General features: G+C 43.1%; 1 long non-coding RNA gene across 4 annotated transcripts in view; it reads left to right on the top strand.

Moving 5' to 3' along the window:
• The first annotated feature begins 241 nt into the window (after positions 1 to 241).
• LOC106500138 (uncharacterized) overlaps positions 242 to 17,314 on the top strand; it is a 24,667-nt gene continuing 7,594 nt past the window's right edge. Inside the window, exons 1-6 of one of the 4 annotated variants that reach the window (XR_010883650.1) lie at positions 242 to 315; positions 2,672 to 2,766; positions 9,352 to 9,405; positions 11,020 to 11,113; positions 12,509 to 12,561; positions 14,385 to 14,460. This is a non-coding gene — a long non-coding RNA (uncharacterized lncRNA). Of the gene's footprint in view, positions 316 to 2,671; positions 2,767 to 9,351; positions 9,406 to 11,019; positions 11,114 to 11,903; positions 12,562 to 14,384; positions 14,461 to 17,314 lie in introns of those variants that run through there. The other 3 variants (XR_010883651.1, XR_001295340.2, XR_001295341.2) reach the window with 3 other exon arrangements.

Raw genomic sequence — 17,314 nt, 5'->3', positions numbered from 1 at the left:
TACCAGGTGAATTGTATGACTAATAATATAGCACAATAAATAGAAAAGGGGGGTTGCTACCAGCTGGGAGGATATATTGCATCATTGCTGACCACACACGGAAAACTATCTGCATCCATTTAATATTTGGGAAGGAACAGTGGGTTGTTCTTGGCCAATGGGACACAATGGAAAGCTTTTTCAGCCACGAGTTAACAGCAAAGACAAAAATTCCCTTTCATTCCTTCACGAAGATGCTCTATTGCTGCTGGGACTCCAGCCAGGCCCCTGTGTCCTCGCGGAACAATCGTTGGGGATATAAGAAGCCCCTCTCAGGTGAGTGTCGAAGGGTTATTCAAGCAAGGACTTTATAGGGGGTGTGAGGAGCTGAGACCCTGCTCCCTTTGTTAACAAAGGTATCAGTAAAAAGGAGAGCTGCTCAGATGAAGCCAATGTAATTATCCGGCAGCCCTGCAGGATGACAGCAGAATTTAGCTGTTGATCAAGGGAAACATTTTCTATTAGAAACATTGGGGGGAGGGGAGAAATTAGTGTTGTGACTTAAATCCTCTTTTCTAACTGCCAAGAAATCAAAATGATGCTGGTTCATCCTTGACTCGTGGTGCTATCCAGACCATTCCTAGCTGAGAACCCTTTTAATGCTTGCTCAATGGCGTAAGTTAAGGATGGGCATGAAAGATTGGTGTGTGCTGGAATTTAACCCTTTTTCAGTCCTTCAGAGTCTTGCAAACCACACCATCATGTTTTTTTCTAAAATAAAATAAAAAAAATCTCGTAACAATGAAACTCTTTTCTTCTTTGTGACTGCGGTCTTCCATGTTGTCCAAGCTCATCCTGTTCCCTCATGCTCATCAGGTGTGGGGGTTTTTTTTGTTTTTGGGGTTTTTTTTGCAGTTCCTTGTCATCTCTGCTTTGTTCTTTTGAGTAGGCATTTGTCAGGACAAAGACTGTCTTTCTGGCATGTTTTTGTGCCATGGGATAATATTGGCCTTCATTCCAGTCCCCTGCATGCTATGAGCATATTTTTTTTTTCCACACTGTTTAAACAGTTCTATGCCCAAATCTGTCACCCGTGACCTCATTAAGTTGCATTTAATCACCCAAGGATGCCCATCAGGCCTAACCCCATCATTTCCTGAGGAATTTTCCCCAGATTTACTTAATAGTTCTAAAGTGCTAAGTGGGAGACCTCTGAGTGGTGTTCCCTGTGAATGCTGGGTTACTGGCATTTATACTGTGTTTTAAATAAACAGTGTTTTGCAGGCACGCTTGTGTTGAAAAATAAACTTCTGGGCAGAAGGAGCTAGTTCACATCAGAGCCAGACTGGTAGCGATTTGGGTTTGCCCAGCAGATGGAAAGAGGTCAGGCTTTTGAGGAAAAAATTCAACCTTCCCTAAATAATGAGGATTTCAGACACCCAAGGGAGAAGAAAAGCACTGGTTCCTTCTGGGGGTGCTTGTGAAGGAGGGCAGGAGAGCATGCCCGCAGTGTATTCCTGGGACACCTCAAAGGGAAAAGATGGTGTGAGATGCTCTCTGAGAAATTCATTTTAATCCAGCGTGTCCTCTGCAGCACCAAATCCCTCCTAACGCCCCAGAACTGCGGACTTATGCTTACTGTGATCTCTAGCGCCGGGATGTGTGGCTTTGTCTCTTCCTCAGCTCTATCTTCTGCTGGTGATGCGTGGACCTACTGCCCTAATTCAAGTTTTGAGAGGTTTTCAAAGTGGTAGTCATTGCCCTTTTCTGGGCTGTAGTGCCAACTCAATTGCCTACTCCACTGCCCATAAAAAATAACTTTTTCTGGGATAAAACCATAAAAGAGCTAGAGAGATTACTGTTCTCTTAAGCAAGGATCTCTCATGGGATTCAGTCTTTTTTTTCCTCTTTCTCTCTAAACTGTGTTTGTTCCTAGAGAGGTTGAAGGTTGAAGGTAGGTTGGCTAATCCTGGTTGTCCTCTGTTTCCTTCTAGGACTCCCCTTTCTACATAGTTATCACCAATCATTAGGCATCAACAGTGATGAGGCCCTTTAGTGTGCACTGCAATGGGCTAGCCAAAGACATACAAGGCTGGCAGGAAAAGGACAGAGCTCACAGCTAACCTTAGAGTCATTGTTGCTGTCTCCCTACTAATATTGGGCTGGATTTGGGATGCCTAAGGGGGACCTGGTGTTCGAGAAGGAAAGCCTGAGGAAAGTTGTGAAGAGGCGTATTTGTGAAATGATTGTCTGATAATTATGAAATGAAGATCCTTTAAGCTCAATGTGACCAGGTCTGATGTGTGTGTGCGTAGAGGATTGCTGAATGACTTGCTGCCATTTAAGGGGAAGGGGGAAGGAACATCTACTTTTAGGGCCACCTCTACGTCACTGTAACAATGCTGTATCCTCAGTCTTCCTTTTGCAATTCCATTGAAGGCAGTAAGCTTGGTGTGTGGTCAGTGAATTTAATGTAGGTATTTTTCAGAGGGAAACATTTCTCTAGTAGACTGTCTTGCATGCTATGCTATCTTGGCCTGAGAGAACTCAGCTTGATCTTCAGATTGAGTTGCACCTTGCCCTGACATTTTCAGGAGAACGTATTTTAGAGTTGACTTTCAGTCCTGTTGATGCGATCACAACTACTTCACCTCCACCATATTCAGCGCTATTTCTTTTTCTTTTGTCTTAGGAAGGCAGCAGTTGCACCACCATGATGGAATATGGTAGCACTTAACCATCTGCCACATCTCTGTCTGCTCTTAATGCATGGAGACAATTTATTAGGTAGGTGAGGTAAAACAGCATCCACTTGTTTCATACTCTTTGGTCATTCATGATAGCAAACATTGTCTAAAATTACTACTGAAGTCACGCCTGCCTTGTGGTATCTCAGGGAAGAAGTTTGTAACGGTGGTGCTGTTGGAGCTAGGTGGGTGGCATGGGTGCTCTCATGCTGATCAAACTGGAGGCAGTGTGTCAAAAACAAGGTGTTCAAACTTCTGAAAAGGTGGTCCTCTGTGAGCCCTGGGGCTGGGCTTCAATATGAATTGTTTTGTCCATGTGAGGGGTCACCAATTAATTAGCAATTTTATTTAAAAAAAAATGCAGCCTTTCTGAAATTTAAGCACATTGTTCATGGTGTAATTATAGATGAAATATTAGAGAAGTGGACTAATTACACACAATGCACTTGAGCCCAATTAAAATAGCATCTGCAGTGAACGTAGGGGTATTCTCTTTCACTAATAAGAAATACTTTCTTAACAACAGAAAATAAAATAGCTAAATTGGATATGCAGTTGAGATTATAAATATCCTATTAGCATATAAAATGAGGATTAACCTTATTTAATCACTGCTTGCTTGATCATCAAAAGTCATGTTTCACCTCTATAATGTAGCTGTATCCAGCCTGAAAAAAATTAGAAGCATATTAATAAATTTAGCTAATTAGATGCTTTTTCTCATCTGAGCTGTTGGAACAAACTGGTTGGCTCTTAACTGCTTGGCTCAATGGTAACAAGCCTCCTCTTCCATCTTATGTGACGTTTAAGCTCATTTCCAGACAGGGCCTATCAGCGAGGATGCAGTAACCTACTGTGTAACTGTTCAACGTGTGGATTTGTAAGCCAGGCACTGGCCTGCATGGCTTGGTGGGAACCATCGTATTGAAGGGGACTTTGGGTGGTGGCATGTGGCAAGTAAATATACTTGCTGCCAAGTGTCTCTGAAAGGCATGTAGTCTGGCATATATGTACGGTGAGGCGATGGTTCTTTTTTTCCCAAAAGATGAGGAAGAAGAAATAGATTGAAATTGCGGCAAGCCCCAAGGTTAAGGAGAAAAGTCTGGAACCTCAGACTCGGCATCAACTATGCGTGACAACCTTGTGACTGAGAAACGGAAAATTTCCTCCAAAACCTTCCCCTAGCGGCAGAGCTGACATTTCTGGGAGGTAAATGAAATGACCAGGGACACGGGCTGGGATCCACCTCGGCAGGGAGGGCTCCCGCAGGTCCTGCACATTGCTGAGAGCCACTTCTCCACGGCAGGCAGCCCTGAGTCTTGCCCAGCTTTGCCTCTCGCAAGTACTGCTTTTGCTAAATGTCACTGTGCGAGGACCTGTTTTAATTTCAGCTCGGTGACTTTGGGGGTTGAGCAGGCTTGGTGTCGCCGTCAGTCTCTTGCTGTCGGTGTCCACGAAACCCAGCTGGCGCTTGGAAGGGGCTGAGTTCCCATCTCCCGGCGCGCTACCTGCCAGCTGGTGACCTGGTCACGCCAGGAGCGGTCTGCTCAGACGCAGGCCGCCGAGTCAGGAGCAGCGAATGAAATATCCTGACCTCTAGCCTCTCTCATAAATATTCAGCTGATCTGGCGTGCACAAAAGGAGCCTTGCTGTAAGAAAGAAGAGGGCTTGGAGGTGACTGTTTTGGAATATTTTTGGCCAAGCCCTGTAGGAAACGAACCCTGCAGTGTGCTGCCTAGCATATTAGAGGATTACTTGGCAGGTTTTAGGATTTCACCTCTAACTCCATCACACCACTCCACTGCCACCCCCTGTGCTGCTGAAAACGGAAACAGAGACCCAAACGGAGCGACGGGGCGAAAGCCTTTCCATGAGATACGTGCGCAGTGTGATCTAAACCAACGCAGCTTTGCTCCCTTGCAGTGTCCCGTTTCCATCAGCGTCTGCGTGAGTTTTCCTGGCACGAAGGCCAGTGTCTGATAGCTTGCAGAAGCTGAGCTTTAAATGTGCGTGTTCAAGCATTCCCAGCGGGAAGGCTTGAGCAACACTATCCTCACGAGGGCTGAGCTGGGGCTGGCAGTGCTCAGGGCACGCGTTCCAGGATCGGGAGCTGCAACGGGCTCTTAGCTCCCGGTGGGGAGGGATGCTTTATAGATGCAGAACAGGAGACTGCTCCCACTATTTACCTTGAAGGAAACAGGAAACACCCTGTATGATGTAGCTGCCCAATGTTTGCACTGAAACCCAGCCTGTTTTTGTCAGCTGGAGAGCTGTGCTTATTTGAACTGTTTGCTTAAAGTGAATTTTACCCTCTGCAGCTAGTCTCTGGGTCACCGCAGCCCAACCCTGGGCCCAGTTTTGCTTTGACTGCAAGTATTAGGCTTTGGTCCAAGTGGGCATGGTGCTATCGAAAAACCCATACCAAAATAACCTCAACCCCAGTCTCTCAAAACACTATACTGTAACGCTTAAAATGAATAAAGTTGTTGTCTCTCCCTGTCTATTGTGCAACTGGGTCCGAAGGCATAGAAAGTGATGTATCTTTGTGAATTGGTCACTCGGAGCTAAGCTGAAGTATCAGCGAGCCTCTACCCTGATCCTGTGCAGAAGTGTGAGTTTTCCTCTTGGTTCCACAAATATCAGTCAAGTGCACTGAGAGATGGTATTTTTATTTATTGTATTCAAGGAGCCACAATTGGATGTTTCGCAACACACTGGGCTCGGTACGTGATTTACAGTAATGGGGAAGAGCGCTCTGCTGGCATGGCCCTGGCATTGCCAAGTCTTGTGATGGTTGCAATGATTTTTCCTTACTGCCACAGCGCCTGGAGCAAAGTGTTTATAAGCATTTCAGCGTTTTTGTTGGTAGTGGCAGTGGAGGGCTTTGTTTTCTTGTATTAAGAGCAGCTTTCCATCCCTTAGGGCAGAACAAAAGAGCTTGGAAGCATGTTCTCGGTGTCCCCACAAAGCCTCAAAAGGCAGTAGGAGATATATATATATTTTATTTTTTTTAAGGAACCCCCAATTTGTTTTCCCACAATTGGTTTAAGTCACTCTGGCACTAGTTCATTTCCTTTCTTGCGTGATTCATGGTTTTGGGAGCGTGGGTGATAGGCAATAGTACCAAAGCAGCCGCAGCAGCTCCTCTTGCACAGCTCCAGCCCTGCCGGTGGGGCGTTAGGTGGGGTGAATGCTACGGGGGATGCGACCTGCTGGAGCAGGCACGCACCTTTTGTAAACGTCTTTAAATTTCATTTGTTACTCATGGTTTTAGGATTTAATGGCAATTTTTCCCTTACTCGGTAGAACAGAATTAAGGTAACTGAAGTGCAAAGGTACCTCTAAATATTAAAAACAACTGTGGCTGCAAACAACTTGTGGTCCTATTTCAGTTCCCTTCAAAGCTACCACTTACAGTGTCTTTTTTCAGTGGCATAGGCCACCTTCTTATTTGTGGCCTGCCATTTTCCCTGTCTGTTATTTTTGGTCCCAGAAATCGCATTCACTAAAACCTTCAGAGCAACACTGGAGGCAAATTGAAAGTGACTGGGAATAAAATAGACTTTGCCATTCGGAGGGATTTGAGGTGTTGTACTGTCAGAGAGGGCTGTGGGTGAAGTGACTGAATCCAGAAACATACGGAGAACGGAAAGGTCTGCGGGTGATCATAACAGCAGAAACATGAAATAAAGTCGGCTGCCCACGTTAGAAATGCAAGTTCAGGGACTCGGCTACGAAGAAGCTAAGGGAAATACAAAAGGTAATGTGAAACAGTTCTCTGGCTTTCACAGCTATTCATAGGGCAAGAAATCTTTCTTTTGGCTCACATTTTAATTTTTTTTTTTTACGTTGTATTTCATTGCTGTTAAACCTTTAAGTCATGATAATCCTCCAGAGTGTAGAAAAGATAACTCGGGGCCCTCCAATTTCAGTGGCAGGGAGAGTTCAGCCCTGCTTTCAGCATAGCTGCAGTCAGAAACCTTCCTTTTTCGCATTGGTGCATTAGGCAAACGCTGCATTAATAACAGCTTTTTGCCCTGTCAAGCAGGCCAAAGAGTTAAACCAAAATGATGTTGGCAGTTGACTTTTATCCACTTACTTCCAATTAAGAGGAGCTCTCTGCTCCTCACGAGCAGTCATTCCCTCTGACGAGAGAAAGTTTGAAAAATAAAATCCCAAAGCGTCAAAAAATGTTCTGTTTTGGGGCTGACTTCGCAACAAACGGCAGCGTTCCTTCAAGGGGATTATTCACTGAGGGCTTGGTGCCCACTTAGCCACCAGCAATGAAGTGGCCACACTTCCGAAAGTTCTCGGCACCTGGTGGCTCCCGTTGAGAAATGTTACTGCTCGTGAGTTTTTGAACTCAGACCCCCAGAACAAGGGGGAAAAATCTGGCCACTGCATGAAGATGCCTGAAACAGGCTTGAGGTCTCCTGAAAACCTGGCCCCGCTTGCTGCTGCTGGCAGTCACATCTGATCATCTGCTCCATAATTCTGCAGCGCAAGTTCACCCCATGATTTAGCATGGCCTGGGGATTGCTACATTACGGGCAGAGGGTCCCATTGTGACATGGGATCATTTTAAGGGGGGAAGAGCGGGAGCTAGGATGCTTTGAGGCAGGGAGGAGAAGGTCCGTGCTGATAGGATCAAAGAAACAGAAATGACTTTGGGTGAAAAGGGAACAGGGCTCATCTCGCTGCCTCCTGATTGGAATTCGCTGCTTGTTTTCGAGACCCATAATCCTGCCATAACAGGGGGAGGACTATGTTAAATTGTAGATGAGTATTACTTCGAGCGCTCTGAGGAAATATGTCCTTTCCCCATATAGCCCATACATTATTTCCACTTAGTTATGGGGCCTCGCGTTTCCTGGAACTATCATACAGAACTTAATTCTCTTCACACGACATCCCTTTAAAATTGCGCAGCTCTCTTAATCAACCTTTGTATCAGCTGCAAATTTGCAGTATGACCTAATTTGAAAAATGTCTCAAAGTGCTGACTCAAACGGTTAGTGAATAAAGGCCAGTCATTGCCACTGTGACACTAATGCAATGCAAAACAAAATCGAATTGCATCAGCTGAACATTAGTTTGCAAAAATATTAGTGATTGAAGCCACTTGCTGTTCATATTTTATTTATACTTCTGAGATTTATACTTTTTTGGGGTCTGAAACGGCTCTAAAACCAAATTCCGGAGCAGCAACATGAAGAGACTGTTTAATGATGAAAAATCCCAGTCAGATATATACATCTAAGCTGCATCATTTGCACTTCATAATCTCCTTTCTTTTATAAAGCAGAAGGCAGACACATTATTTTAGAACTTTTATTAAAATATTTATACAGCAACATATGAAAATTCTCATTCTAATATGTCACTTTGCATTTTTAGGTTACGGTCCAAGTCTTTATCTTTTTTCCTCCTCTAATTGAAACACAGCTGATACTCCTTCAATCTCTGGATAAGTAACTGTCTCAAAATGACTAGAAATTACTTCAGTATTCAAAAAAATAAAAATAAAAAGAGGGATCTGGGCCAGAAATCAAAGAGTTCACAGGGGGAAAAAAATAAACCAGAGTTACTTAAAAAGCAAAAAACCCCAACATAGTTTTATTAAACGCCTTAAAAAAAAAGTGAGTATAAATTATTGAGTTTTCTTTTGCTAGAATTTTACAAGAGGGATCTTTTCAATTCTTTTTTTCTTCTCTTTTTCATGCTTTCTTAGGGAAACTTATTCAAGTCATAACAACCTGGCTATGTACGAATACAATGCTTTTCTTAGCTGGTTTGTCAAATATTGGCAGCTAATTAACACTTGGGCAGGTTGCTCAAGAATCAGAGGTCTAGGGATGACCAGCTCGGCAGCAACCATTTCCTCTGTGCCTTCTTTTTTTTTTTTTTTTTTAAATAATGTCAATTATGTGAATTGTCTAATATGTGCTGATAAAATGTCTGTGACTTCACACTGAAGTGGCTGAAAACCAGACGCGCGCACGCACATATACACACAGAATGAGGGAGACAGGCCATTAATTTAGAATTTAGAGGACCAATAAGTTTTTGATAGCAATGGGTTACTGTGCTAATGATTATTTAACTTGCTGCATGTTGGGTTAAGTATGTACGGGCATGTGAAGTGTAGTGCGTTACCGAAGGGCTACAATGGGATTTTTGCCTCGCAAATGTTATATTCAGACCAGTGGGGAAAAAGCAGCAAGATTATGAAAAGCGGTTACTGCACGATAGCATATCTCAATCAGTTATGAAGCAAAACCTGCTACAGTTAAAGGAGTAAATTTTGCTGCTGCAGGGGAAAAAAAAAACATCCACAGAAACAAAACACTTCGCTACCTCCCCCCACTTCCCAGCCTGTTATTTTAGCATGGCCGTATTTATCGATGCTTGCAGGCAGAGAGGTGAGCCTTGCTGGATATTTCACCTCACTGGTTATTTGTCTAATTCTGCTCATCCTTCTTCTTGGATTTTACTTATTTATTTATTATTGAGAAGTGTCCTTCCACAATAACATGCTTGGGGGTTTGGGGTTTGTTTGGGTCTTTTGAGCTTCAAGGGACAGCTGCACGTTTTATTTAATAAAATACTGATCATCCTTTTCCAGGTAAGAAGCGCTGCCGCTTCTAAGTACGGAAAACGAACAACAAAAAAAAAAAAGGTAAGAAGGGCAATAAACGTTTGATTCTCCGTAAATGATTTGCAGACCTTTTTTTTTTTCCCCTTCATCGTCGCTCAAGTACGATGCCGTTTTTTATTTCATCTCTCTAAACGGATTGCACTTGCTCACCCCCCCATGCTGGTGGTTCGTGCTTTATGCGGGAGATTCCTCAGCTGCGACGTGGAAGCGCTGCCATTTGTGAATATTTTGCGTCCTTGAGCCCTCCTAGGAAGAGATAGGTAGGAAGGCTGGAAACCTTGTTATTGTTGCGTATTGGGGAAGGAGGGCAACGCAACGGCTAATGATGTGGAAGCTCGTTGGAATTCTGAGGCAAATGCTAAACATAATCAATATGTATAAAAAGAGATTAAAAAAAAAGGCAAAAAATGCAATGAAAATTTATGACCTTAACATTCCTTCAGGGTCAAGCAATTTATCAAATTCTCTCACTTTCTGGTTTCAATTACACAGCTATTGTGGAAGGAACTTATTTTAGCAGGTTCATTTGCCTCAGTGGGGAATACAGGACTTTGGCCTAATGCTTCACCTTTAGTGCAGGCCATTTGAGCCTTAGAACAAATACCAATCATCACTCTTTGGGAAAAAAAATCTGCATCGGCGTGGCCTATTGGAATGGGGTTTCTGTCAAGGTAAACGGTTGTCGGCAATGACTGTGGTAGAGTGGCGATAAATCCCATTTTATTGCTGAAAAATTCCAGCTTCTCTCCATGCCTGACAGCTCCCCACATTCTCGTACCCATTTGGGCAATTTCTGCACTATGTCCATCTGGTTCTTATTACCTCTCAACCTGCCAGTGTCTGATCCAGAAAAAGTGCAGGTCAAAAACAGGGGAAAGAAACCAAGGTGATGTACAAAACAGAAATATAGTGATTGAGAGACCAATTCCTCTGTTCCCTGCTCCCTATTCCTCCCTTCTCACCCCCTCAAAAAAGGGGGGAGGAGAAACAACTCCAAGAGAGGTTACTAGCTTAATTATGGAATTGCCAGAAATATCCTTATGATACAAAATTAAATAGTAGCAATAAGCCATACACTTAAGCTCCAATAACGTCACTGAGTCATAGTCTGTGATATTTGCCCAGGACATTAGTGACACCTGCCTAAATAAAAACTTTCAAGAGAGAAGTGGAAAAAGTCAAGACTTGGTGTCCTTGATTGCAGCAATGCTACTGTGATGGTTTCATTCAGATGATTAGCAGTCGCCTCCACTGCAGGCCATTGGCTTTCAGAAGATCGAGACTTCCCTCCAAAGGTTCGCTTTGGGTTGAAAATCATTGCAGAAGGTCAGCCAAAGTACAATTAAAATTTAATTTGGAAAAATAATATAATAAATAAAAATTAGACTAGCTTCAGGTTATGGAAAGCTCAAAGAAAACGCTTCCATGCAAGCATTTGCACACCACTGACTCAAAACCTACTTTAGATATAGTTCAATTTCTTACTAAAAAAACCCCTTTAATCTGTGGAGGGAAGGTTTGGCCATTTTCCTAATTTACAAAAAAAAACACCAAACAGACAAACCCAAGAAACGGAACTGTTAGTAAGACAAAACAAAAACCACAAGAGTGCTTCTCCTTCTGCTCCTCTCCCAGGAAAACTACACTGTGAGGTGTTTGTCGAGGATCCCCTAAAGCTCTCAGAAGACATGCCTTGATCCAAGTCAAATGCCTCCTTCAAGGGACTCAGGTGAGTTTAATTACAATTACTGTGTTTATTCTACATGAAACACTGTGTTTCCCTCATTTTAACCTCTTCCCCCAGTAGAAGATCCCTGTCATGAAGCTGTGATCTTGTGGTCACCTTACACAGAGTCTTCCCCCCGTTTTCTGAAGACATGAGGGAAATTAAAACAAGCTTCTTGAAGCTGTCTCTTATACGAAGGTCTGACTTAATTCCTGATAGCAAGAAATTCGGAGTGCTGTGATGGGTGTCTTTTCTACACTGGGATACCTTGATAGGTGTTGTGGACTGATTTAGTGCCCAAGGGCTGGAAAAGGCGACTGTAACGTTACATGAGGAACCACGCTGACGTGTAGAAACACAACGTGTGGAAATGGGGAACCTGTTGTCTCCTGGAAGGTTGAACTGGGGTTCAGCAGTCAAAAAACTCCAAAAATAAGCATTTAGGAAAAGGAGAGCTCATGTAAGACGTCAAATGTATTGAAGCGTTGCAGTTTTCGATGGAATTGCAGAAACTCCTTGGCACTGAACAAAGAGATAGTATTGAAGATAAGTGAGAAACAAAAGGTGGAAAAAGTTCAACTTTGTCTTCCAAAATGCATCATTTAAACACAGCATGTGTAAAACTTGTAATCCAACTCACCATTGGTTCTCTCAACTTTTCTCTCAGTTCTTGGTATGTCCAATTGGGGAAAAGAAGTATTTATAGGGTAGTGCTTTGGCGGAAAGTCTTCTTCCCCGTTACCTTCTGGCTGTCAGTAATTACACTGAAGAGATTTGAACGCCTAAAGTTAATATTTGCTTGCATTTGTAAAGCACTGGAGAACTTTTCAAGAACTACTTTTGCACGCCTGCCTTCCTTCTCTCAGTCGTGGGGGGAAGATGCAGCTTTACTACGTGACTAGACAGAGCAGCGTGGCTTCAAGCGCCTCTGAAAGCATTCGTTAGCTGAATGCTTCTCGACCGCTACCTCATATTGGATTGTTTTTAATCGTTCAAAACAAAGAGGCTCACAATAGGAAAGCCCCAACTTCGCCAATAAAAAATATTTCAGCATCAAAATGGTTAATAGTATTATAGCTTCAAAAGAGCCTATTGGCTCACCCTAAAGGATGCCCTGCAATTGTTAAACTCATCAGATGAAACTACCCTTTGCAGCTAGCCCTTACATTTGTCTGGCTAACAGTAAAAATACTATAATAAATCGGTAACATATGTTGCCAGACAAGAATAAGTGATATAAATAAAGAGTCAAGAGACATAGTCCCTCAAGAACAATGTGTAAAGATTTAAACTTTCAATGTATTAGTTAATCCAGGACCATTTTAGAAGTAACTTGAAAGCGGTGTACTGTTTGTTTATATCATTCCTTGCTTTTTTTTTTTCTTTTCTTCTCTTCAGATTGCATTTTAAATCAAAATGCTCTTCATGACTGACTGCTTTGCAGCGTTAGGGTAAGTCCCTTTTTTCCACAACTTAAACAAAAATATGCCTAAGAAATCTATGCCAGAAAGGCATTTTGTTGGTTTTGTTTTATGAAATAAACACAATGTTGTTGGGAAGACAGCCTCTTTTTTTTTTTTCCCCCCCTCCAAATATGTGAAATTGTGCATTTGCAAACAGAGCTCCTATCCAGAAAGCCAATTCGTCTGTGAAGGTGACAAGTCTCCAAACTTGTAATAAATTATCAGCAGCAGCATTAAAAAAGAAAATGTAAAACAAAATCTGCTTTGAGAATTGACTGGGTATTTTATTTATCTTTTTCTTTTATTGAGACATCCTTTGAAAAATGACATAAAATAAATAGTTTTACAAAGCAACAATATAATCAATCTCTAAACTAGAATATAAATCAAGGATTTCATTAACTGCTGGTAGCCAGTTTAAATTGTAGTCTTGTCCATAATGTCTATCTATCTATGTATGTCCAAGTTATATTAAAAACCTTTAAATGGCTTTGTAATATCAGCTACATCTAGCTATTATAATAATTAATGATGCTGTTTTATAAATCAATATATGTATTCTTGATAAATTCATATCCAGTTAATGGTGTAATTTAAATAAAAAATTAATGTAATAAAGGACATACTGGAATAGGCAGGAAATCTTTAAAGGTTAAGAGGCAAATTTGTCTAAATTCTTTTCTTTGTACCTATTTTTGAGAAAGCGTCCATTGAAATTCAACTGATATCAGGCTTGCTCTTATGATCACACTCTTGCCATTAGTTTTGTATTAACAGCAGTCATTGAGTTTTTTTGGTCAAATGAAAGATCCTTCAGCTAAATGAGTAGTTTCCTCACTGGTTTCTAATGCTGCTATAAAATTGAAAACAAAAAAAGCAGGAGGAATTTTCTAACATTTGTCCAAAGCCAGAAATGGTAAAAATTCTATTTTTACCATTACCTATTGATTCAATATTTGTATTATTACAGGGGTATTTTGCTTATTCTATAAAGTGTCAAAAAAGATAAAATATGAATATTTTGTTCCAGGCATGAAGTGCCTTTAGAAGGCTGAGAAACCCTGCAGAATGCTCAGCGTAATAAAAATCTGTTCTTTATCTCTTGTTTTAAATACAGTTAATCCAGTTTATTCAGCAAACACATCTAAGAGCAACTTAAGGGAAAAAAAAAAAAGGAAATTGCCTTTTTATTTTTCTAGATTGCATGCTGGTGAGAAACTGTGGCTCTGTTCCTTTGCTTTTATTTATAGTCAGTAACCACAAAATGTATCTCTAAGAATAACATGGGATTTTAATAGGCAATATTAATTGTTCTTACCATAACTTTTGATCTTAAATGTTTAAAACAAAAGCCTGCTGCCTGTTTACATACTGAATGTTTCATGAAGAATATCTTTTCGAAATTATGCAAAACATTAAGCTTTGTCATCCACACTGACATGGTACAGAAATGTCATTTTAATCCGTCGAGATTTTTTTTTGACGTTTTTCTTAACATTGCTCTGCCTTATTTAGAGCAGCAACAGCGATCTGTGCAGTTTCTTGTGACACTGATGGGGATTTCAAAACGTTGCGCCGAGGGAAGGGAGGAAGAAAAAGGAATTTGCTGCCACTCACTTCAGCAATTCAGCTACATAAGCTGCCGCTATTTGCTAAAAGTTTACATTTCAAATGAGCTTTGAATTTAAAGATGCATTATCTCGGCTCTGGGCCTGTGTTTGGAAACGGAGGGGGAAAACAGAGAGAGCGCAATTATGACTGTGTGTTAAAGCGTTTGCAACGTGCCCATTTAAAAGGCATTTTGTTTTCAGACGAAACCGGGAGCGAGAGACACACAGCCATTCCTGGGAGGCTTAATTTAGGCTTTATAGGAAAAAACAGCAACCGGTAGGTACTGTGACACAGCAAAAATATATTACGAGTTTTAAATATCTTCCTTTCGAAGCGCGGGCTATTTTCTCTCCGGGGCTCGCTAGCACGCCTCTCCCCAGACAAAGCAAGGACGAGCTGCATTCTTAAAAATTATCTGCCTTTCGGATCACATTCCTAGGCCTGTTCCGAGCTTTTTATTACCACGGATAACCTCTTAACGGTATCACAATTTTATACTTGTTAAGCGGACATCTTCAGTATATTTAACTGCAAACAAAGTGACTTCATTTAGGGGCGGGAGGACGGCGCGAGGCTTTGCAGTGATTAGAAACATAAGTTTCTATCTTCCCTCACACCGGCCTATCAATTATTCAAAACCTACTAAATTTAGACGTCTGCTTCTAAAACATTGTTTGCACTCGTGCCACGGGAAGATCAAGGCAGCCGATAATTTGGCTAAATTGTTTGTTTGAGGAGAACTGCTAGGAAGGGAACGTTTTGGGGCGCCCACGTGAGGTTCCCGTCCGAGGCTGCACGCAGCGGCTTTACCCGACGCTGGCAATGTTTCTCGGCGCTGCTGCCGACTCGCTTCTCGCCAGGACCTGTGCCGACGCTTATGGCTCGGCAATGGGCAGGGCGCGACCACCGGCGGGGCGTTTGCCAGGACCGAACTGCACTGCCGATAAAATCATGCCTCTTTACCTGGGCGTAAAGACTGGTGGGGAGGTCGTCATTACTATTAAAGAGGAGATGTGAAGGATCAAGGGCGAACGACCGGGTGCTGGGCAGGACCCACTGCATCCATCCCCAGCTGGCATTTGGAGCATCCCCGAGCTGCCAGCGTTTGGAGCATCCAGAGGTGGCCACCCCAAAGGAGCATCCAGAGGTGGCCACCCCTAAGGTGCATCCAGAGGAGGCCACCCCAAAGGAGCATCCAGAGGTGGCCACCCCAAAGGAGCATCCAGAGGAGGCCACCCCGAAGGAGCATTCAGACGTGGCCACCCCAAAGGAGCATCCAGAAGGAGCATCCAGAGGTGGCCACCCCAAAGGAGCATCCAGAGGTGGCCACCCTAAGGTGCATCCAAAGGTGGCCACCCCAAAGGAGCATCCGGGGGTGGCCACCCTGAAGGAGCATCCAGAGGTGGCCACCCCAAAGGCACTTCCCGGCGCAGCCAGGATGTGGCCAGCCGACGATCCCACGCCCTGCAGGGCGCCCAATGCGAAGGGGGACGTTCGGCAACTCTTTTTGCCCTTTGCCTCTGCTTTGGTAGGTACCGCGGCCGCTTCACAGAGCCTCGCTAGCACTGCGAACCCAGCGCCCCTTGGTTTATTAGTTGCGAAACCGCCTCTCCTAGAGGAAATAGTGTTTCTGGCTGAAAATAATTCCAGTGCTACTGCACTAGCTCCTTTGCAGCAAAAAAAGCAGCAGCCCCGCCACCGCTGTAGAGGCAGCAGCGTGCTGCTGGCGCTGGGCACCACCCCGTGCCGTGCCGAGCACCAGCGCAGGGCAAGAAACGCCACCGACTATGAAAAAGGAACAAGCAAGCAAGCAAAAAAAACAAACAAACAAAAAAACCCGCCCAGGAGCAACGCCACCCAGCCTTTTCCTCTCGCAACGACAGTAATTCTTGCAACGCAGGCAGCCTTAAAAAAAAAAGAAAGAAAGAAAAAAAGAAAAAAAACGCATTTAGAAACCAAAACATTGCAGCGCAACGGGAAGCAAATGGCAAAAGCCCTTCCGTCCCCCCCCCCCCCCCCAGCCCGCACCGCCCCCAAAGCCCCACCGATAAGAGACGTGCTCCCATTTTTACAGCTCCCACAGAAAGGCAAAAAAAAAAAAAAAAAAGCCCGAAAAAAAGCAAAACAAAGGACGCGCAAGCGCTTTCATTTATTTGGATAATCCTCCTCCTGCTCCCGAGCATTTTGCTGTCTTTGTCAAAGTGAATGACAACAATTTGGCCAACTCTCTCTGAGCCGCACTCGGCAGTGACAGGCAAATTATCAGAGGCCCTGCACTCCTTATTATCAGAGGAGAAGTCATCAGGAGGACGTGCGGAGGATCCCTCTCCCCTGTCACTATTTGTCAGCGGGACAAGGGCCACTGCTATGGGTAGCTGACAGGTAATTTCAACAATAACAATTACTCCTATTACTGGTGTCATAAACAATTCGCCCAAGGCATGACAATAGCAAAGCTTTATAATTCAATGCCATATAAATAAATGCCAGCAGGTAACAAGTAATTTAGCTCCAATCAGGCCTTGGCCCTGGCATTAATATTGTTATTGCGAGAAAATGGAAAATTGAAAAAATTCAATATGTTAATGGATTAAGAGCGGTTCAAAGGCTAAGGGAGGGAGGAATGATCAGGGAGGGGGGAAAAAAAAACCCCAAAGCCAAAAGAGACAAAATTCATGTTTTCAGGTTCAGCATAATGCTTGCGTTCGTACAACATGTTAACTAGCTTTTGATATAAAACGTGGTCCTCCTGTGCTGCATTTCAAGCCAGGAGAAATGCAAACAGGAACCTGCATCCCATCCCTTGCCTCCAGTCACTAAGCTGCAAGCAATACGCATGAAAATAAATTGAATTTGTTTAATTGCTTTATTATGAACAGAATCATATCTGAAATGTTATGCAAGCTATATATTTAACAAAGGCTAAAGCATATTGCCTTTGAAAGTCCATCGCTTTATCGTCCGCTTCTTCCCTCCCTTCACATTCTTTTGAACAGGCTCTGTTAAACCACTGAGTCTTACTCAGCAAGGAGAAGGATTTTCTTGCGCCCAAATGCCCTTCATAGGCCGCAACGCCCACAACCCTCCCGCGAAAACAAGCATCAGCAGCAAACGAGCCCGAGCCTGATAT

This window comes from Apteryx mantelli, chromosome 3 (genome assembly GCF_036417845.1).
Source record: "Apteryx mantelli isolate bAptMan1 chromosome 3, bAptMan1.hap1, whole genome shotgun sequence".
In the NCBI taxonomy this organism is placed as follows: domain Eukaryota; kingdom Metazoa; phylum Chordata; class Aves; order Apterygiformes; family Apterygidae; genus Apteryx; species Apteryx mantelli.
This window is presented reverse-complemented; position numbering and strand designations above follow the sequence as displayed.